The sequence below is a fragment of the Bidens hawaiensis genome, unplaced genomic scaffold, assembly GCF_021521415.1.
Source record: "Bidens hawaiensis isolate Kalapana, Puna unplaced genomic scaffold, B.hawaiensis_p1.1 tig00020888_1, whole genome shotgun sequence".
In the NCBI taxonomy this organism is placed as follows: domain Eukaryota; kingdom Viridiplantae; phylum Streptophyta; class Magnoliopsida; order Asterales; family Asteraceae; genus Bidens; species Bidens hawaiensis.
Window position 1 is genome coordinate 1 of NW_027493215.1, and position 24,096 is coordinate 24,096.

Below are 24,096 nucleotides of genomic sequence, written 5' to 3' on the forward strand. Positions count from 1 at the left end.
ATCCCCACCGGGATGAAGGCTTTTCTTCGGTGTGAAGTCGAACACTTCATGAAGAAACTCATTTTCCTGTTTATGAAACACACGAACCACTGTTTAAATAAAGATAATTCTTCATTCAGATATATAACAAACAAAATAATTTTAAACTAAAAAAGGATCAAACCTGCATGTGCTTGATGAATCCTCCTCGAAGAAACCGCTTTAAAAAGTTTAGCTGTCAATAAAAAAATGAATTATTGTTGTAATAATATTGTTTACAACAAAAGAGCGTCTGCATGTCAACCTAGCCCATTTTGACCCGACCCAGCCCGTTTAACAATGGCAAGTGATCCTCCCACACCACCCTGGATCTTCATACACCATTTTTTTGTCCTATACGGCTCGTATAGGGCTATACGGTCGTATAGGACCTGAATCGTGTCAGAGGTTGTCTGCCATCTTTTATTGTGCCTCGTATAGGCCTATACGGGTCGTATAGGCCTATACGGGTCGTATAGGCCTATACAGGTCATATAGGCCTATACGGCCGTATAGACCCTTTTTTAAAAAAAGAAATGATGACCATATATACAATATATGTGATTTATACGGGTCGTATTTGGCTCGTTTATAGACACTTTTTAAAAAAAAAAATGATGACCATATATACAATATATGTTATTTATACGGGTCGTATTTGGTTCATTTATCTTAACGGGTTTAAACGTTGAGCTCAAGCTTAGCTCGTCAAAAGCTCAAGACTGTCTAGGCATATTTGTTGCTTACATATAAAAATTTGAGGTTTTTTTAACATCTAGTCAACATACATTAATTGATTAAAATAAAAATGCACCCAAAATTTGAGGTTTTTTTTAAATCGTTTTCCGGCAGCGATTAAGGCAGTCTGAATGTTTCTGCAAATGTTTTCTATACGGTCGTATAGCCCTATACGACCGTATAGCTTTTATTTTCTATACGGTCGTATAGCCCTATACGACTGTATAGCTTTTATGGTTTTGTCTGAATGCAATACGAGACATTTAATGCCTATACGGTTGTATAGGCCTATACAAAAAGCTGTTTTTTTTGTCCCCTTGTCAGGCATGTATACCCTATACGACCGTATAGGCCTATACGAGCCGTATAGGCATGTGGGGGTGGTGTGGGAGGATCACATCCCTTAACAATAAGCAACACCATACAAACCTGTACCAACTGGCACCATGTTGTGGTGGCCAGTGACTCGCTACCGATCTTCATAGATGTTTCCGGACTATAACCGTCCTATTTATAACAAAAAAAACCCTTTAAAGCACTATGTTAGACAAATACAACGTTTTCCAATGCTATTGCTACAAAAATACCTCAAGAAATTCTAGAACATCACGGAACGTGTTCCTCTGGTTGTTAAGATCCTTTTTAGCAGAACCCTTACCACCCGCTTCAACAGAAAGATTCCTAACTTGATTCAAGATTTTAGCTTTTAAACCTTGAATATGTGTGATATCTTGGTTGGAGAATCTTTCAAGATTCCCGATTTCAAATATAAGTGCAAGCGCTTCACCAGCAGCAATACGAACCGATCGGTCATCTTTCTCTAAAAGAGTTGAAAAATAAGAAATTGACCTGTGCAAATATATAAACGTTACCTCAAGGTTCTCAACTGAAAGTTTCAGAAACTTCAACGGGTCGATATGGGTGTGTTTATTTCAAACATGTCAAAATCAGCTTTTAGCTCATGGTTCCTAATTGAATGTTTCAGTAGCTTAAACGGGTCGATTTGGGTGTGTTTTATTTCAAACGGGTCAAAATCAGCTTCTAACTCATAGTTCTTCATTAAAAGTTTCAGAAGCTTAAACGATTGGGGCATGCTTTTCAATTTGGGTGTGTTTTATTTAAACAGGTTGATTCGGGTTGTGTTTAATTTCAAACGGGTCGAAATCAGCTTACCCTTGCCAGCTTTTAAGGTCAAGTGTCGAACCATCCATTGTTGTGAGAAGAAATGACCAAGCGGATACCATGGAGGTTATTACTGGCGGAGATGGTTTAGTTGCAACAACCTGAAATTTGAGTAATTTTAGAATACCATAATAAAGTCAAAGTCAACATACAAGGGTCAAGGATGTATACATTTGGGCCCAATTTAGGGTGGACCACTTGCCACATTATCTGCATGCACTTATTGGTTTCTTCGGTTTCATTTCCGCCAACAAAAGTGATCACAGCCAAACAATCTAGCAACTATATAACAAATCATCAAATTAATATTATTAAACAGACATAAAAATAATAATATATGGATATCTACCGATGCTACTTTTGATGAATCAGAACGAGATTTGAGGGCCTCGGAAATGGGAGAAATTGATTCTTCTAGTATTTCTTGAGCTTTCTTACCAGGACCGGTAGTTAGAGCCAGTAATCCTGTTGACACATAACACTCGATGAATATATAATAAATTAAAAAAAATTGAAATGAGGCGTTAAAATGTACCTATGGCATGTGATGCTAAAGCTACCTCTTTGCAGAACCTTTCTTTATAGAATTCAGACACTGATGCAGCATTGTTGCAAATCTAACAAGAAAATAAAATAAGAAACCAATTTGTTACTTTAAGAAATGTTACAATTAGTTAAAAAGTAAACATCAAAACCCTTATGAAAAAAGCATAGATGCAAAAATGTTCTTACTTCTTTTCGACAAATTCATGAAGCAAGTTACTGGTAAAGCCTTCTATGATTGCCACCAAAGCGTTCTCCCTTGTTGACCCCTTTAACAAAAAAATGTATATATATAAAGTTAAACTAGAGTGAATATGAATACAAACCAACCATGAAAGCATGCTGGTGTATAATATCGTAACTATAATTATTCGAATTGCTTTTTTTTTTTCTTGCAAATTGCAATACAGCCATTATTTTCATAGAAATTTGCATTTTACCAAATCCTAAGAAAAATCAGTTGTTACACAAATTCTAAGATCAATGTTTTGTTGAACCATTATTTTCTTAAAGATTTGTATTTTACCAAATCCTAAGAAAAATCAGTTAAATCACAAACTCTAACAATGGTCAATTATTTTGTTGAAATACAACCGTTATTTTCTTTAAAGTTTACGCTTTAACAAGTCCAAAGAAAAATCAATTATTTTCTTAGAGATCATAAGAAAATAAGTTATTTCACAAATCCTAAAAAAATCAGTTATTTTCTTGAAATACAACCATTATTTTCTTAAAACGTTGCATTATTTTCAGATTATTTCACAAATCTAAGAAAAATAGGCTATTTTCTAGAAATATAAACATTTAAGTTTATAAATTTTTGGACTTAACAAACATGGTTTCCAATGAAACTAATAAAAGAAACACCTTTTCTCAAACAATGCATCTAAGCTTTGATCAAGAACACTCTCTTTATCGGTCTGCACATCCTCCCCACCCGTCGCCATTATCTGATCCGACCTGCAAGTGGATGAAGAACTAACACTATCTGTATCATCACTGTCAAGCATTGCAGCATTCTTCCTCTGAACACGACCTGGAAAAACAGAGCAATAAACACAATCAATCAAACAAAATCTATATAAAAACCCAATCAGGAGAAACAAACATAACATGCAATTTCAATACTGGAAACCAATTAATTAACAAAAAAAATAATAAAAAAATAAAAAACCCTGATTTAATCAAATCCAAAATTCAGACAAAATTACACCCAAAAATCTATACATAATAAATAACCAACCTTTTTCACCCTTAGATATAGTAACTTATACGCAATTTCAATCATTTCGTATCTCAGATTATCGTTTTATAATTTATAAATAAATTTTCATCACTAACTATTTAATGCTCAACCAGTGTGGTAGACGAATTTCTAACCTAGTTATCATTATAAACTCATACACATTAAGGGTATGTTTGGCATGAAGCTTTTAGGAGCTTCAAGCTTTAAGTTTTTAAGAAAAAGCTCCTACTCAATTAAAAACCTTGTTTGGTTCAAGGATCTTGAAGCTTTTAGGCCAGGAGAAAAAGCTTAAAGCTTCTACTAGTAGCGTTTAGAAAGAGCTACAACTTTTAATATTTTAATTTACTTAAATAACCTTCAAAAATAAATAAATGTACTGTTGTTGTTTTTAGTTATGCCCATTTTAGTAATTTTATATATTTTATTAAAAGCTCCAGCTACTCTGCCAAACATCTAAATTATATCTAAAAAGCTATAGCTACCAGCTACAGCTTCCAGCCACCAGCTTCCGGCCAAGAGCTAGCAGCTTCCAGCTACAGCGATAGTTTTGCCAAACATACCCTAAACATCTCGCCCGATTTTCTAAACCGGAAACCAATTAATCAACCAAAAACAAAACCCAAATTTATTTAAATCCAAAATTCAGCCAAATCATGCACGATAAACATAACGCCCAATTTCAAAACTGGAAACCAATTAATCAACTAAAACAAAATCCTAAATTAATTTCAAACAAAACCCTATAAAACAGGGGCATAATTACACCCAAAAATAACAAAATCATACATAATAAACAATTGGGTATAGTACTTACGTTGTTTACCCATTGGTGAAAGCTCCTAATTAATTAATTAATAGCGTTAGAAGAAGATACAAGGCCGATGATGAACAGGGTACCGTAATTGAGAATCAAGAACGATGAATTGAATTGATTTCGATGAATTGGAAGACAATTGATCCATGAAAGGTTCGATCTTTGGGTTTAAATTATGGGTTACCGGTGAAACTGAAATTAAACCGGTGGATGGTGGTGGTGGTGATGCAGCCGTGTTTGACTAGGAAGGATGTTTTGATTGTGTGTGTCTGGGATGACGTCGTTAATGCAGGCTGGAATATTCGTTGGTTCCACACCATCAAATTTTTATTATTTATTTATTTTTTAATGAATGGTTGTTAATCATTTTATTATTTTATTATTGTGAATTCATGGACATGCTTCTTGTGATTTTCATGTTTAATAACTTTTATTTTTTTATTTTATTGGAAGACGGAAATCATTAAACAAAACGAACTAGCAAGGTGCTAGACCGGGAGTACAATGACAAATACCCATCAAAGACACATTACAACAAGTCAAAATTACAACATAATGGCTTATCAAGAAAAACACGCTTTATCCGATACTTAATCCAAAGGCATCCTATCACCTTGACTTCTTGAACGATGTCATTCAATATTTCCCTCTTGTTATTATGAACAACATTATGTCTAGCTTTTCAGATTGCCCATCAAGTCACCATCAGCACAATGAAAGCACCATCCTTTTGCTAGTTTCATAGCCCAATCACATTTTTGTGTAACTTCAACAGGTTTTTCATTAAGAAGGCAAAGTATCTGAAACATCTTACGCAACGATTTAACCAAAAATATGTTCGTCCGTTTCAAGGGCCTCATCTCATAACGGGCATACATTCTAATCCACTCGAACATTCCAAAGCAATCAACGTAGACAACCGTATCAAAAGAACTCTCCTCCCAAATATGGTTACCATAATTGGGAGTCATTTGTTTCATGAAAATACCATCCGCTCCATGTAGAGCCTATATACATAAACATCTTACGCAATGATTTAACCGCAAATTCCCCATCTTGCTCACCTTCCCATCTCCAAGTATCGTCCTGGTTAGAAAACATAGCACTACCCACCAACTCTGAACATAACCTCAGTTCATTGGAGCATCATTTTCTTTTGTTTTGGATTAGACGTATATAGATATGTGTTGTAACATTGTGGTGGTGTTGCGGTGTGTATAACTTCTTTTAGCTTTTTTTTAATATAGTTATGTTGCTCTCCGTTAAAAAAAGAGTGTTTTTATGTGTATCTGTACACAAAAATACTCTATCCCTCTCATCTCTCTCCTCCTCTCCTCTTACAAACATGTTATTAGAGCATTCTTTCACAAGAATTTCAACAACCCTCTATGATCCACATCACACCCTATCTCTCCTTAAAACACATACTAAAAACATCTTATTGGTTATTCTCTAAGAGAATACACAACAAGGAGGCATGCGAGAGAATGTCTATTTTGGTCCTTGTAGTATATTGCGCTTAACTATTTTGGTTCAATCGCAAACCATTTACAATTTTAGTCATTTTCAACTTTTAACGGGTTCAGTCCAATTGACAAACGACATCCAACTTCTTCCTTAAAACCCCTCACGTGCACCCCACTTGAGGGGTGTGACGAAACGGTGCTTCAATTAGGGTGTTTAGACTTCAAATCAGGGTCTTTTTTAACAACATTATATACTTAAGCAAATGGTTTATGATGCACATTTAAAATATCAGTCAGTTACAAAATATTGATTGATCAACTAGCAGTTAAAGTTATATAAAATATTGATTGGTCACCTCAATAAGCGATTTTAAGGTTCGATAATTGGCTACACATGACATAATGACATTAAATAATAAAAATACATATAAATACTCAATAAATGCGCGATTTCATTAATGCGAAAGTTCCAAATAACAAACCCGGGTCAGGTATATGATACAAATACAAATATGGAAAAACCGAAATGTTACATGATGATTCGTTTGATGATATGTGTTAAAGTGTAGGTAATGATTCGGGTATTTGGGTTTCGGCTTTAGAAGCTTCTAGATGGAGGCCAAGATAAAAGCCTCAGTTTTATGTGAAAAATGAGAACAATTATAGTTATAAAGTATCAGGTTCGGTGGCGGCTGCTAATTATAACGAGGCGTCGATAGTTGATTTAGCACATAAATAGTGGATTCACGGGCTGGGCATGGTGACAATTTCCTATTAGGTGTAGCACAAAAGGGGATGGAGGTTAATGATATAAAATACGATGGTGAACAGAATAATGAAAAAAAGACGTTAATGCCCCTATGAGGTCAAACAAAGCACAATATGGTGAGAAAGGTGGACGAGGGAGAGAATGAGGTAGGGGTAATAATGGAAAAGGACAAGGTGTGACAGAGCCAAATGATGGGGAGAATAGTAACGGTTTTGTTGGTAGGAGGAGAGGATGGGGTAAATGTAATAATGAAAAAGAACAAATTGTGTCTGAGTCAAATGATGGTGAGCGGGGTAGAGGAAGAGGCGAGTGGACAGTTGTCGTGAGGAATTACAATTACAAGAAAGATCAAGCTATGAAAAAATTTCCAGGCTCGGTGGGGTTTAAGTGAGTTATATTGAAGAATATGATTTATAGTTTGTGTATGTGTGTGTGTGTGTTTTTGAAGAGGGAGATCTTGGTTGTCCAAATATGATTTGAGGATCAAAATATGGTTTATTGAAATATTATTGACTTTCAGTTTGTAATGCCCCCCCTCCCCTCTTTTTACTTTCTTTTTTTTTTATCTTCAGTTTTATAATTTTCCGAAAGATAAGGTCTGTAAAATGAGTGGTTTACAATCTAAATATGTGATTCACACTTCATAAAATTGTACGCTTGTCAAGGAAGTTTAAGGTGTTAGGTAAAGATTTTGATTTTAGCTATGAGTTGATGCATTTTGTTGTTAGTGGAATCGTCCCTGGGTGGTGGCATGTAGTCCACGGAAGCGGAAACACTGCCGCAAGTGATTTGTGTTGGCAATATGGTTAGATTATGGGTCCTCGGGTGGTGGCATGCAGTCCACGAAAGTGGAAACACCACCGCAAGTGGTATGGATTGGCAATAAGGTTAGATTTTGGGTTCGTGAATCCGTTAATGAAACCGATCATATGCTTTTGGAAGTTTTTGGGTGAAAATGAAGTAACCGTTGTTTGATGTTTTGGGTAGTTTAGGTACATTTTAGGGGCACCTATTCCACCTTAAACAACTAATAAAATAGTAAAATAATATGCAAAGAATAACTAAAAGTTTTTTTTAACAACGAATCTCTTTTAATCCTTATCGCATATGGGATTAGAACCCAACATCCCTTTGAAACTCAGGTATTTAAAGGCCCAATAGATCACACTTGATTGATTCAAAATTTTCCCCATATATTAGAAGTTCATAGCATGTTTTATATATTATTAATCCAATACTGTTAGAAGTAAAAGAAAGGTAAATACAAAAATATTTAAATTACAAAATCCTAGTAATGATAAGGATACTTACAATTGGGAAAGTATAAGGTGAAAACATATTCCAGTTGAGAAAACCCCGGAAACTCATTTGTGCAGTTGTAGTTGTAGTTGTCGTTGTAGTTGTGCCACATATGTCTTTTCTAAATTTATTGATTCATCCAACTAGCAGCTAAAGTCATACAAACATCTCAATCAATTGGTAGAATGATGGACTGTAACCCATGCATATCCCGCATTACGCCATGTCTCGCCCCATGAGTTTCTAATTTCAACAGCTAGCCCTTCCCTCGGGATACCCCATGTCTCGCCCAAGGAGTTTTTAATCTCAACAACTAACCCTTCTTCCCCGGGACCGTACACGGTTGAGAAAATTCCCGTAATGGTAACATGGATAATACCATTGTGGAGTGTGATATCCCGATTATAGAAGTCATCTAGTTTGTAGTGGTCTTTCCACGCAATGGAGAATTACGACTCATTCTCACTGCTATTTCACAAGTATCTAATTCTCCGAACGGATGGCAGACCGCCACCATTGGGTGCTGCTTTCCTCACGGTCCAACATTTGACTTTAAAGCTTGTATCATCCTAGGTAAGAAGTGAAATATGTACTTGTAACAAGTTCAATTATATGTCTTTGTCTTCCTGTGTAATTAAACGATGACACATACTCATTCATCCTTATTAATGCATTTACTTAAGGATATATGTTTCCTGAAAAAGAAAATAGATAAAATATTAGCCCAAACAAAATAAAAAGTGCAATCAATGAGTAAATATAAGTGAAGTAATAAAAGCAAAAGATAGTTGGAAGTGTTTGTACCTACCCACGTCATTTAGACAAGGAGTTTTTAATCTCAACAACTAACCCTTCTTCCCCGGGACCGTACACGGTTGAGAAAATTCCCGTAATGGTAACATGGATAATACCATTGTGGAGTGTGATATCCCGATTATAGAAGTCATCTAGTTTGTAGTGGTCTTTCCACGCAATGGAGAATTACGACTCATTCTCACTGCTATTTCACAAGTATCTAATTCTCCGAACGGATGGCAGACCGCCACCATTGGGTGCTGCTTTCCTCACGGTCCAACATTTGACTTTAAAGCTTGTATCATCCTAGGTAAGAAGTGAAATATGTACTTGTAACAAGTTCAATTATATGTCTTTGTCTTCCTGTGTAATTAAACGATGACACATACTCATTCATCCTTATTAATGCATTTACTTAAGGATATATGTTTCCTGAAAAAGAAAATAGATAAAATATTAGCCCAAACAAAATAAAAAGTGCAATCAATGAGTAAATATAAGTGAAGTAATAAAAGCAAAAGATAGTTGGAAGTGTTTGTACCTACCCACGTCATTTAGACAAGGTGTAGTGGGCAACAATTTGGGGCGACAAGTGGGCTACATGGGAGAACACCCCTCCGGGCGATAAGAGGGGCGACATGTATTTTTCGCATGGTTGTGTTTGTTGGTTTAATATTATTATAATAGTATGTGTGTATAATACACACACATATATATACATACATACATATGATGTGATAGGGGCTACAACACCACTACATCCCCTAAAATAAAAATCGCTCTCTAATGACGTGACGTCATGTGTCAAAAATCACCCCCTTTGATAGCCCTCCACTATACATAACCTTAATGAGTTCCCTAGTAGACATTGTCCTTACCGGAAAAAGGAGAAAAAGAAAACATGAGTAATATAAAATTAAATTAAACTACAAACTAATAAAACAATAATAACGTTGCAAACTAATTTTCAAGCATATTCTTGATAATCTTGATCTTTTATATATATATATATATATATATATATATATATATATATATATATATATATATTAGTGAAACATTTAAAAGCTTTCTAGTTGCTTATTACACTCTTTCAAGTCACTAGATTGATTTATTTGTAAATGGAGGTTTCTCATACATTTAACCCTAATTCACGGGAATGAATCTCACAAAACCCAAATAGCTCTTAAACGAGTTATAGTATCTCATTTAAATTAAAAAGTAATCCCACCAAACATTTGATATGAAAATCCTATAAAATCGGGATGTACTAAAAAATAATATATGATTTTTTAAAAGATATTATTTATATTTAAGATGCAATTTTATAGTAAAAAAAATAAGCGGGTATCTTACCAAACCCAGATAGCTTTTACACCGGGTTATAACATCTCATTTATTTGTAAAACCCTTTCATCATCAAACCCTAAGTATAGTATTAACTTTCTACAATAAATAAAATCAAAATCTAAAAAAATATATAAATATTAGAATTGCATAATGTAAAACAATCTTGTAATACTGGGGATAAAAGTTAGTAATAATAATAAAAGAAACAAAACCCCTAAAGCAGCCCCCCCCCCCCCCCCCCCCAATTGATCTGATTAGGGGTGCAAACAAGCTGTGTCGCTCGCTATTCAAAATCGGCTAGTTAAAAACTCGATCTAGCGGAGCTTAAATGGGTTTGAGCCCGAGCTCATTTGATATCTATCTAACGCATTTGATACAATCCATTGACGGTACCGACGCCGATTCATATTCCGCTCCTCCTATTAATCCATTGACGGTACCCGGGCGTAATTCTAATACGTGTAATTCTAATAGGTAATCGATCATTAAATGCTAGCTAGCTAGCTAGCTAATTCGTCTCAAGACATTTTTAGGTTTTAATTTTGTCTTTAGTTTAGAAATGTTTTATCTTTGTTTATAGCTTCTTATGTTTATTCAACATCATGATAACTAGGGCCGTAGAAAAATCTCCTACGATATATAGCAGAAGTTATTAGGCTTCTTTACTGATGTGCATACTAACCAAATCAAGATTTTAGTTTTAAGGATTGCTAATTTGGATGATTAGGAAATCAAATTCAAGAGCTAACTGAAACTATATTTGTTAACAGAAATTTAACTAAAGAGGACCCAGTTAAAGTCCACAAGTTGTATATGAAATTATACAGTTTTCAACCAGCAGACATTTATAGTTGCAGTTTGAGATATATTTGAGTTAAATATTGGTTGTGTTTACTCTTTGCATCACAAAAAAGACCAACTGTTTGGTTAAGTCCAAAAGGTCAAAGTTTGATTGGAACATATTGAGATTTAATCAACTAGTGATTGTATGATTTTGCAGCTTCAGATCTTAACATTCCACTTAAGAGTGAAAGTTTTCGATGTTCCCTAAAATACCATTTGAATCTTACCTCTTATTTCTTCATTTATCAACGGTTAAATATGTCAAAGTAGCATGTTAAATGGGCCATGTTTGGGGGTTGGCGTGTCAAATCCCCAAACCAACCAGAATTTTTGGCACGACCCCGTATAGGATTTATGTACAAGGATATGTTTTTGGCAGTTTGACATTTTAAAGTCTGTTTCAATTGTTCGTTTTAGCGACCCCGTCGCAATGCTCGGTGTCCAAAACACTAGTTTGTGTTAATAAACCACATGTCTATGTATAATGGTATTAAAATATGTTTTAGTGATGATTAAAGTGTGTGTGCATACACATACATACATAGAAAAACTATACTAGTTGAATAGGTTTAGAGATACATATTCTTTACAATATATTTTATAAGTCGTTTAAGTTATCATAAGTATTTATAACTCCAACATTATAAATTCTTGTAAAAAAATGTTTTTACAACAAGCATTTAAATAAATATAACATGTTATATATTTATTTTTAAGTATAGTTTAATAAAGTTTCTTGGAAACTAAAATACTTTATCAAAACTTTTGTTTTGTAAGGTAACACTTTAATGACTTATTTTAAATAAAATTTTCATAACTAGTTCTTATATTATTAAAAAAATAACATGCTTAAGACACCAACATAATCTTTTTATTATAGCTTGTTCCACAATATCAAGTAACTTGTTAATTTAAGATTTACAATAAGAATATATAGTTAGTCCCATATTATATCTTTGCCCAACATAACATATACTGATGTGTTTTTAGTTCACTAAGTTTATGTCACTCAAATTGTAACCTACATAAGTTGTTGTTTATAAAGATTATTTAGTTATTTCTTTCTTTGGATGAACTAACATAACTTAAACTACACTTTTAAGTATAAAGAGAGGGTTAGAGTGGCGTACATACCACTAGACAAGTTAGGTGAAGAGAAGAAATGAAAATGATTCCGAGCACTAGCACTTGACTCCAATCCTCCAACTCCTTGGTTTCTCTTACTTGAACTTAACACCCTTTCTTGAGGTTATTTAATCCATGGTAGAGCTTGTTAAGACTACAACTAAAATGAGAGTAGGTGGTTGGTGAGGGTTCGGTCCAGAAATAAAACAAGGGGGAGTGTAAGAGTTGTGAGCTAGTGATGTTAAAAGGCTAGAATTAGACTGATGGTGGTGGATCTATACTTACCGTTACCTATTATATATACTGGTAGAGAGAGAATGTTGAATTAAGATGTAAACTTTACAACTCTTTATGCATTATGTATAACCGTATGATGCTTGAATAAATGTGTACGACTATTGCATGATACTAATCACTAAATGGTCTATTATATTTTAAAAAAGAGATTCAGTATTTCCAGTTTGCTATAATATGTTTCAGTTAGCATATTATTTGCTAAAAGACAGCCACTGCGATCTTCAACAGCAAGAATCATAAATGTGCTTGCTGACACATATATGAAAAATACAACTTTTGTTGGTGCCATGAAAAAGACTTCACATCAAATTCATTTTGAGCTTTGTGTTACTTTCTCTTTAAAATAATAACTTGAAATCTTGAGTAGATTTATCTCAAACATGGCAAATCACACTTATTGTAGTTTGTTTATTTCACACTTATTCATGAGTAGTTTTACTTAAACATGTCAAATGTGTCGAACAAGTTGAAAGCTGCTCAATCTATGTATAATGCATATATAACCTCTTAATCGTCTTTATTATGGTATTAATTTGTACAAGTTTTCTTATAATTTCAACTGTCGCAATTTTTTTCAAGATGATTATCTTAATTTGATCAATCATTATAGGCTGGTCTTCTTTTTGTTCAAAATTCATATTTTTTTAATTAATTATTAATGTGTCAATTTCGATAACATAAATCATGTAATTTCTGTTGTACAATGTACGATGTTTTAAGTAGTCCTTTTTCTATATACCCATTTTCAGCTTTTAGTACGTATTTTTTTAACTTTAACCTGTATTTTTTGTTTTTATTTGACTCTTGGTTTTTATAGGAATCAAAATGCCTGCAACTTCCAGAGTTCCTAAAATTGTTGATGAAGGGACAAACAAGAGAAAAAGGGGTTTGCTCAGTTTCTGAGTATTTGATATTTTTTAACTTATGTGTTAATTTCTTTTTTTTTCTTAAATAATAAAATGACCATCGGTACAATTTGTCATGTTTATGGTTTGATGATTTATTTATTTACAGGTTTTGCATCTTTTGGACGGATGACACCAGGCTGGTAATAAGACATTTTTACAAATAAATCAAAATATTAATTATTTGTACTTCATAATATTTGTATAATTAATGGATTTAAGTTTTACCAAACACGTGGTTTAGGCGTGTCCTAATGGTGTGACTATTAATAGGATGGTAATGGTATGACTATTTCTTAACAAGATTTCGCCCAATTTCAAATATTTCATTCTGGTATAGCATTTACTTTTTCATTAGAATAAACCTTTTATGCTTTCAATTTCACATATAACTTTACCATATGATACCCAATAACATTTCTTGCATGGACCAGGGGCTAATGTCGATACACTATGTGTTGGACCTAGACACATGGATCAACATGTAATATTTGCTATATCAGTTTCATAATCTTGTACACTTTGTCGAGTTAACTCGCTTCTTTTTAAATTGAATGGCATCTCAATAGATCTTTATTCATTGTGAGTTATACCTGAAGTAGCTCCTTGTTATGTTGAAAAAGAATGAGGTTAACTTAACATTTATGTTCACCAAAATTTATATGTTCATTTTTCATGTTCTCGCTGAGTTTCGCGAGGTGGGCCTGGCCCCCTAAACAAACTATGTAAGACCACCCGTAGTGGTGGCTTTGCCACCTGCGTTATGGCTCAAAACGCGGGGGGTACACCCCCCCCTCGCGTTATGTTGATTTCAATTTTGCAAGCGTTGTATATAAAACGCTGAGAATGGCACCAAATCCAAAGTTGACCGTTGCAAAATTGACCGTTGGAAAATTAAAAAAAAAAAATTATTTCCTATATATTAAACCATTTCATCCCCAATCAAACCTCATTAAATTTATAAAAATTCTCTTTCAACTCTATAAAAACCTCATTATATATGCGTATATCATAATGCATAACATGATCATCGAGGACGAGGGAAGAGCAATATGTCCAACTTTCATACCGGACCCAGATCCACCACGGACTCGGGCAAGTATGGAGCAACGACTCGAAAACTCGGATTCCGTGCGGTCAAGAGAGATATATAATGCACTAAAGGAGGATTTGGTCAAACATCTTTGGATGTATCGGCCTCTGCCTGGTGAAAACGATGATCAAAACGAGGGCAACAATGAAGACGATGATGAAGACAACGACGACGATGAAAACGACGATGAGGACGATGAGGAGGACGAGGACGACGACGAAGAGGGCGAAGACGACGACGACGACAACGGCGAATAGTTTTTTTTTTATTTTCTTGTAATATTTATTTAATAAAATATTATTGTTATTTGATTATTCTTATTAAAAATTAAAAAAAAAAACAAAAAGTGTAAAAGTGACTGGGCGCCACGTGGCGCATAACCCCTGGATGTGGAGAGTTATGATTACAGCCTGTTTTTGTACAAAACCATAACTCTGACTGGGCGTCACATGACGCATAACCCATGGTAGTGGAGCTTTATGACTACACATGGTCTAATAACACAACTCAACTTCAAGTGTTTTTTAATTGGTTGTTTATTTTGGTTTTTAATTGAGTTTTTTTTATTGCATTGTGTTTAGATTTTGATCATTATATTTTTCAATTAATACTCATATCATAGGTAAAAATTAAAACAAAGATTACGTCATTATGTCTTTTTGTTCATAATTCTGTCTCTGTGCTCATCATTCGTCTTTCTATTTATTCTTGTGTAATACGTTCATCCATGGGCGAAGCTTTAGGGCCCGGGGAAACCCCCGCCCCCCCCCTGTTTTTTTGCGCGATAGTGAAAATGACCATTTTTCGCCCGAGAATGTGTATACGTAGTGTAAATTTACCTGTTACTGGCCCAAAGTTTGAGCCCGCCCCCCTTGTTTATGATTTATTTAAATACATTTTGAGTTCGATCCCCCTCGTTTATGATTTTAAAAATATATTTTAAGCCCCCCCCTCCCCGACGAACTCGTCCAAGCTTCGCCACTGTGTTCACCATCTTTTATTCGGGATTGACATATGACATTCACTTAATTTGAGAAAAAGAGTATTACGTTCATGGTGTATTACATTCATTGTGTATTACGTTCATGTCATTGTGTAATATGTAGTTTTCATTGTGTTTTATGTTTTCGGGTCATTGTGTTATATGTGGAATCCACCATTGTGTTTTACGTTTCAGGTTATTGTATAATATGTATTCATCATTGTGTTTTACGTATTAGATAATTTTTTGTTATTATATTATTATATTTACGTATTATTATTACACAATGGTGTTATTAATATTAAAAAAAACAAAATGATGATGAAAGGCCCCGATCCCGGAGCCCTACTTTGACGTTGGATTTACTCATAAACACAGTTCTAAATGTCAGAGTTAATTAAAACTTTTCGCGGAATAATAAACTTCAAACATATATTACAAAATCATTCAAATCTTTCCAAATTAAACATCTTTTGTCTTTCAAAATAAAATATAAATCATAATAACATCATAACATTTTTCTCAAGATGCCAGTGTCTTCAGTCCAATGTCATGTGTATTCGCTCAAGCCAACTGTCTTAACCTATTCACTTACGTGCATACTAAAAGTCAGCTACGCTGAGTGATGTCTAGTTAATCAGGCAACATACAATATATTCACATGCTTACACACACACACACACACACACACACACACACACATATATATATATATATATATATATGCGTATCCGAATATACAAATTCATACTTAGCCTATTACCTTTCTTTCATACATACATACATACATACATACATACACGTTTTAAAGAGCATTTCACCCTATAACCTTCGTAGATATTGTTAGGGTCTGTTCCCTACATTCACATATATTATTAGGGTTTGTTCTCTACATTCGCAAATATTACTAGAGTCTGTTCCCTACATTCACAGATATTATTAGGGTCTGTTTCCTACATCCGCAGATATTATTAGGGTTTGTTCTCTTTTTAAACATACATTCCATCCATCCGATAACGCTACATACTTTTCCTTATATAAACATACTTTCGTACATACTCATTTCATTACGTACTTTCATACATACTTATCTCATATTAGATATACTACACATTACTTTCTCTGACGATGCGTGCAATATCCGAAGACCGTTCACGCACCGACAAGCATTCATTCATCACATTCATATCATATTATCACATCAATCATCATAGCATACACTTACCATTTAATGTAAGCGTATTAACATTAATATTAAGTATGCACACTGCCCCGAAAACATAACAAGGAATGGGGCTATAAACTCACCTGAACTCGGTTCCTTTCAAAGTTAATAGTAACTCCTTTATTTAATTGGCCATGACTAACTGTATAACAATTACACATATCAATCAACTATCACTATCCATATAGTATCTCTAGTTTAATATAACCCTCAACGAACGGGGGTCCGGGGGCAGCGCCCCTGGCAGCGGGGTTCTACGGGCGGTAGCCCCTAGCAGGTCCAAGGGGCAGAGACCCTGGCTGGGGTTAATCTGCCATGTCAGCTTTGAAAAATTTTATTTTCATTAACTGCCTTATCACAAATTTCATTAGAATTCTTAAATTATTATTTTATTCTCTAACTTATTCGTTATAACAAATGGCCTCTGGTTGAGCCTCATTCGCTATCCCATTCGTTATGACGAATGGTTCACTGGTTAAGCCTCATTCGCTATCTCATTCGTTTTGACGAATGGTTTCATTCGTTATCTCATCAGGACGAATGAATGTATAACGATGAGTAGGCTATTCACTACGTCTTGAGACAAATGAGGGCTCATTCATTACAAGAGCATGTAAGTGTATCATATAGCGAATGGACTGATTTGTTGTCTTATCCTAACGAATGAATGGGTAATGAATGAACATTTCATTCGTGACTTCTGTAGGGCGAATGAGAGGTTCATTCGTTATAAAAGCGTTAAAGAATGACCATCGATTCATTTGGCATAACGAATGAGCATAAGACTTATCCAAATCTTTGACTCTAGGGTTAAAGTCAAAATTGATAAGAACAATAAACAGTCAACATTACCAGATCTGCAATTACCCTACAAATCATGATGAAACAACATGATTTTGGTATCATTGAACTCGGATTAGTAGCGCCTACAAACCCTAACCATCAATTCATCCAAATATTACGTTTTAAAAGGGGGCGATTTGTTCATTTATAAACCCGGTTATTCGTTTGACAAATTGACCTATCAATCATTAACGATTTTCAGCAAGAATCATCACGTTTGATTCGTTTTTACCATAGTCATACAGATCTAAGATTACTAAACGAATCCGAACCTAAATGAATGTTGGTGCATTTTGTGACCGTCGCTATGCAATTCAGACCAGCGGAACGCCACAGGCGAAGTTAGCATAACTTCCCCTTAGGCGAAGTTAGAACAACTTCGCCAACGGCGAAGTTGTAACAACTTCTGCCTTAGGCGAAGTTATCACAACTTCGCCATATGCGAAGTTATGAACAACTTCGCCTACTGGCCCAAGCCCGAGAAGATGTTTTGTCTATATATATGTGTGTCTTGTTTAGGTTTTGTATCCAGAAATTAGAGTATTGTGTGTTACAGTTTATTTGTCTAAAGAGAGACCGAGAGTGAGAGTCGTGTGGGACGACCCGAGGTAGAGCTCACCTCGGGTCGGCCGTCATTTGTTTACGAGTTTGGTATGTAATTCGTTTTGATTATTATTATAAAGAATCTGCAGATTTGTTTATCCCGTTCTTGTATTTGTTCGTGTATTTGTTCGTGTACGTGTTTGTGTTCTTCATCTTGTACACCATTAACGAGTCTAGGAGGATTCCGCACTCCTAGACCTCGTGCGGATCTCGTATCGATCGGCGACGCCCCCGGGGGACCTACAAGTGGTATCAGAGCTTTGCTATGTTCGGTTACCTCAGTTTGATGGACATATCCTCGGATATGTTTTGGTCCTCGTTTCTACTTGTAGAGAATGAGGGTCACCATTAACCAGATGACTGAAAGTGACCGGGGCGGTTATGATATGTTTTCTTTCTGTCGCTGAAAATTAGTCGTTCATACTTAGTTAGAAGGACACATACTTGTATGTGGTCGGTCCAGTTGATCCATTGGATCTTCAGGATTGCCGTTTACCTGAAGACTTTGACGTGATCGGGGCGATTGAAGTCAAAATTTTTTTTTTTGGGGAAATGAAATTACTTTTCAAGTCTACTACTTCGTATGAAGTACCTTTGCTATGTTCACAGAAAATTGATCCAACCTTGGAAAATGATATATATATATACTGATTGTGTGTGCTTAACTAGTGAAGTTATTAGGCTTAAAAGGCCTTAGAACAGTCATTGTATGTCATGGTAACTTTTTATGGTGCGTAAAAGTAGATGTGATACTAACCTAATCTACTCAATTTTACGTGGAAACTCCTTAAGAGTTTTGTATGTATTCATACATATCTTTCCGAATGATAGGCAGAAAAACGTTTACCCAGTCATACACGAGCCCGTAAGTGTTCTGATTCCCGTGAAGAAAGCGTTTCAAGACACTGCAGTGATCCAGATTCGGGACTTGCAGTTGTTTATTACTCTGAAGTCTATAAGTATGTTTGTAAAAAAAAAAAAAAATTAGTACTTATGAGTTATTGTAACCTTCGAGAGTTCGAGACTTCTCAATCATGGAGTAAGAAAGAGTACGGGAAGCAGACAAAGAATACTTACAAGTTAATCAGACACTATGGGTCGAAGTCAATTCGGGGTGACTTGGGGAAAGCCAAATACGCTTTGAGAATAGATAGGAGGCATCTTAATCTCTGAGTTGTTGCCCACTTATTTTTTGAGATTAACTGAACTTAACTCGTATCACATAAACGATGAAAACCATTTTAAGTTATTTACATGTGTACAACCTGTTTCTCTATGTCATAATACAGCTAAACACGGATCTATGTGACAGTCACGGAGTTAGTATGATTCCTTTTAGGATCTTTTCTAAAACATGGTGGTCCCTGACTAGACTGAAATTTGATCCCTTACTCGTTAAATTTTTATAAGCTTTTCTTAGTTTTGTAGTTGTATTAATTTTTAACTGGTTACTTAGAATTGATCATGTCGTTTATTTCTTAAAGGGAAGTTTTAAAGAGCTAATTCAAATTGTTCAAAATTATAAGGTTTGGTTATGAAAATATAGGCGAAGTTGTTGACAGGCGAAGTTTTAGCCAGGCGAAGTTATAGCCAGGCGAAGTTATGGACAGACGAAGTTAACTTTAGGCGAAGTTAACGAGAAAAAAAAAAAAACATGATTGTTGATGATATGATTGATGCGCTGAAAGAGATAGACGATATGTTAGAGGATGATGAGTTGATAAATGAAGATGATGTTCTGCCAATCGATGAGATCGAAAAGATTGGTGCAGAAATTATGGTTGAGAATGTGATAGAAGAAGGAGAGATTGTTGAAGAAAATGTAGAGCATGAGATCCCTGTGGTTGAACAGTCGACTATATGTGAAGATGCTGCGGTTGACAACACTGAGTGGGAAGATCAGCCAAACTGGAAGGAAGGCTGCGCTCAGTGGTTTGTAAAGACGAAGAAGCCAGCAGTACCGACGATGTTCAAAAAGTCGTATAATATAAAGGGATATGCAGAATCAAAGAAGGGAATCATATGCTGGTTGTACGATGAAGAGTTGAAACTATTTGTGATCAAACGTTACGACGGCATTCAGTACTTCAAGAAGATGTTAAGATCCCTGAATACCTTACCGGAGTGTGAGGTGAAAGACTTAGCAAGACTGGGGCTGATAAACAGAAGTGATGATAACATGGCGAGAGTAATTGGGAAAATTGTTTGGAAGGAGGCCATTAAAGATAAAAAGTTTGAACTTCTGAAGCCTCAGAAAGGGAAGTTAGTAGAAGACAAAGATAGAGGGATGAGGGCAGATGGCAAACCATGGATGGTTATGAAGTATAAACCAGTCCGTCATTTAAAAGAAGTGCCGATGAAGGTGATGCCCAAGAACGTCTTGAAAGACTTGAAGTGGTGGTACGTGGATTGTGAAACTGCTGAAGCGGTCATGGAGGATGAAGATGAGCAAGAGATCATGAGAGTGTATGATCCTATGCACTTAGTCAATCTGTCTCAAGCTGACTTGCAGGTACTACATGTTAAGAAGATTTTCTACATTCCTGCTTGGAAAGAGGAAGCTAAGAAGTACCAGAAGTTGGTTTCTGTATGTGTTAGACAGGGAGTGCATGCTTGAAGAGATGAAGAGAGAAGACGAGAGATTACAAGACACAAGCTTTGAAGATCAAGATATGAAGCTACTGCCAAGGGGGAGTCTGTTGGTACATAAATGTCAGTAGTTCATAGTCTAGCGTTTGTAATCGAGTCTGTAATGTAATTATGTTTAAGTTTATGTTTATGTATGTAAGCGAAGTTGTCAACAAGTTCGCTTAGGCGAACTTGTTGAACAAGCGAAGTTGTCGACAAGTTCGCCTAGGCGAACTTTTTGAACGAGCGAAGTTATGGACAACTTCGCCTGAACATATCGGGCGAAGTTGTCGTGTCTATATATACTGTAGCCGACGGATTGTTTAAAAGAACGAGAGAGGAATCAGTAGTTGAGTTCAGTGTACGTGCCGAGAGTCTGTAATAGACGTGTTTCAAGTTATAATATATAACGTGTTCGTTTGTATCGCGTGTGATTGTTTTACGTATTCTACGCTCGTAACTACCTACGCAGGGATTCCGCACCTACGTAGATAGCGATATCCCTTGTAAGATCCGTACGGGAACCTACAATGAACAAGTTTCCGTTATAAACGTACCTTAAACGAGTCGGTTTGCGCACACGATCTAGTTTGATATCGGCTTTGGCTCGTTACGATGCTCTAATACTATTTAGTTTGGGTTCTCACATTCGGGTCTTGGTTCGGGATAAAGGAAAGTGTTTGTGTGTGTTTTTGAAGGTGTAGGATATGGTGTATAGATGGATAAAAAAGGAAAGGATTAGGGTTTAAGGGATATCTATACTCCCTTAAGCCCATGGACCTAAGGCCCATTCCATCTTTTATTCCATCTTTTAAAGTCCAAGCCCACCCTTTTATAGTTTATTTATCTAAACTGATACACGACACTTTATTGAATAAACGAAATTTCCTTTTGTTTATTATTATTAAAAGCAGGATGTTACAGATGATTTGAAAGACACAGTGACGAAAATATCACAATGACAAGCAGAAAGACACAATAACAAACAAAAAGACACAATGACATAATTTTTGTTTTAATCTTTATATAACAAGTCATACTCATTAAAGATAAAAAAAAGCGTTTGTTATTATGACGATTTAAAAAAAAACTATCATACGAAAACGTTATAGAAGTTTTAAAATGACGAGACATTGTCACGTGACTTGCATGTGGAGAGAGAATATATATATATATAATTTTATATCATTTTTCCCTTTGGTACTCACTTGACACATGTTAATTAAATATGGTTTTTTACACTTATCAATTTTGTTTGCTTTTATAGAATAACTCAACTCTTTATATATATGATTATTCTTTTACAAGTCGTGAAAATATATATTGAAAAAAAAAAATAACATCTATAATATATATAATACTAATGGAAAAATTCACTTGTCACAAGAGTGTACACATAATGCATATACATAATGCATATACATAATGCATATACCTTCATAAGTATACCAGCGTAAGAATTATGGGAATGAGTCATGGACAAAAAATGCAATACCTTCGTCACCCTCCTTCGCAATGCTCTTCAAATTTTGGAGTTGTTTCCGACGGATAAAAATAACACTCGGAATCAAGGTGCGCCAGGTGCTTCCTTTTAAAACTAAACAAGTTCAAACAATGTTGCATTTTTTTAGCTCTCTTATGATATATTAAGGGTACCGCTGGTAAAAAAGGTACACGTGGTTGCATTCTAGCTTTAATGAATAATCAAATACATAAGCAATATTAATCATATAACGACAATACCTCTGTCAGACACGAACTCCACATTGATCTTTTAATCATAAATAAGTTCGCCACAATCAATAATTTTTACGGTCCCATTAGTAATTCTGAACTTGTTCCCAACTGATTGATCTTTTCAAGAGTTTCATCTCGCTTTTCTATTATTCCAAAAGCAACGTGCAACCCGCATGGTTAATAAACTGACTCTTAATTTGTGTTAATTGCAAATTGCTTTCTCTCAGCAAATTACTATCATCATTTAAAGGCTGGTGTGGTAGATTTGTAATCAGGTAACTATTTAACCATAATATATACCCTTAAATGTTAATTTTGGAGTAAATTTTTTTTTAACTTGAAATGCTTCCCAAATTGCCCACATAATTCTAATCAGTTAGACTTTTGATTACCCCATTAAATTCGAGCATATGTTTCAAGATTATAGAGAACTAAGATCCATTTTCATTTTGGGCGCTAGGTGCCATAGTTAAAACACCACGTGTAGTATGACCCATCCGGTAATTCTCATCTCCAAAAACCGCAGAAAGTATTTGTCATACCCCGCCAAAGCAGAAACACGGGCGCACGACGTTCATGGATAATAACATCTATTGATTAACCTGGTGATCCAATATGCGATGCAATGCTTGTATATGCCCACGAATTTCTTCCTGGTTTTAATAACCTGAAAATATACTTAAAAGTCAACATAATGTTAGTGAGTTCACATGTTTTAAATGCATGATTAAACCCGTTATTATGAAATTATTGAATTTCAAATGTTTAAAATGTATAAAACAAGTAATGATTTCTCAACTATATGTTTTCATGATTAAAACATTTATCAAAAGCTTATGATTTCATGACAAAAACATACTTCAAAACTTGTTCATGTTTACGTAAATAAAACGTAGTTTAAAAATTATTTATGTCTTCGAGATTAAAACATACATTATAACTTATTTATAAAGTTAAAAACTTTGTTTGTTATGAGTGTGTTTTCCTGATTGAAATGTTGCCCAAAAAAGTTTACGTTTACGAACTTATAAGCCTTTTTCGATATATAAGTGAGTGTATGTGATTCAGTATGATATATACGATAGCCTAAACAAGATTGATAATCCTCCATAGACTAGCTAAGAATACGAATTAATATATGACAAAGAGCCTATAATCAAACCCAAATCCATTATCTATTCCCGATAACCATGCCATCACAGTGTGAATTATAGAATATATGTTCTCATTAACACGTCGGTTAGAGCGACTAATCATGAGCGGGGGATCAATCCCGAAAGTATTACCCACATATTCCTCAGCTAAACCCATAGCTAATGATTATAGAATGTATTGATATGAAAATCTTAAGAGCCTCATGTAACTTATGTTCATATTGTCACACCCACATCTAAGGCCTAGGAGTATGACCAACAGTTGGTACCACAATTGTAAATAAATCAGAGTTACGGTTTAATGCGGGAGACTTATAAAACTTGTGGATATAATATAATATTTACATTCACAAAAGACGGGATTAAAATCTCCCGCTTAATGTTTGAAAGATTACTTTTTAAGTTTTACAAAACCACCATTCATAATAATTAAGTTTTATC

The 24,096-nt window shown here is 34.8% G+C and overlaps 1 pseudogene across 1 annotated transcript; it reads right to left on the reverse strand.

Moving 5' to 3' along the window:
• Positions 1-3: 3 nt before the first annotated feature.
• LOC143561957 (uncharacterized) lies at positions 4-4,723 on the reverse strand (annotated as a pseudogene). The gene is made up of 11 exons (XR_013140393.1): positions 4,542-4,723; positions 3,348-3,517; positions 2,671-2,750; positions 2,474-2,555; positions 2,288-2,403; positions 2,110-2,220; positions 1,930-2,039; positions 1,344-1,605; positions 1,186-1,263; positions 164-214; positions 4-66 (listed from the first exon to the last, which is right to left on the reverse strand). The product of XR_013140393.1 is annotated as an uncharacterized LOC143561957 (transcript).
• Positions 4,724-24,096: the final 19,373 nt, after the last annotated feature.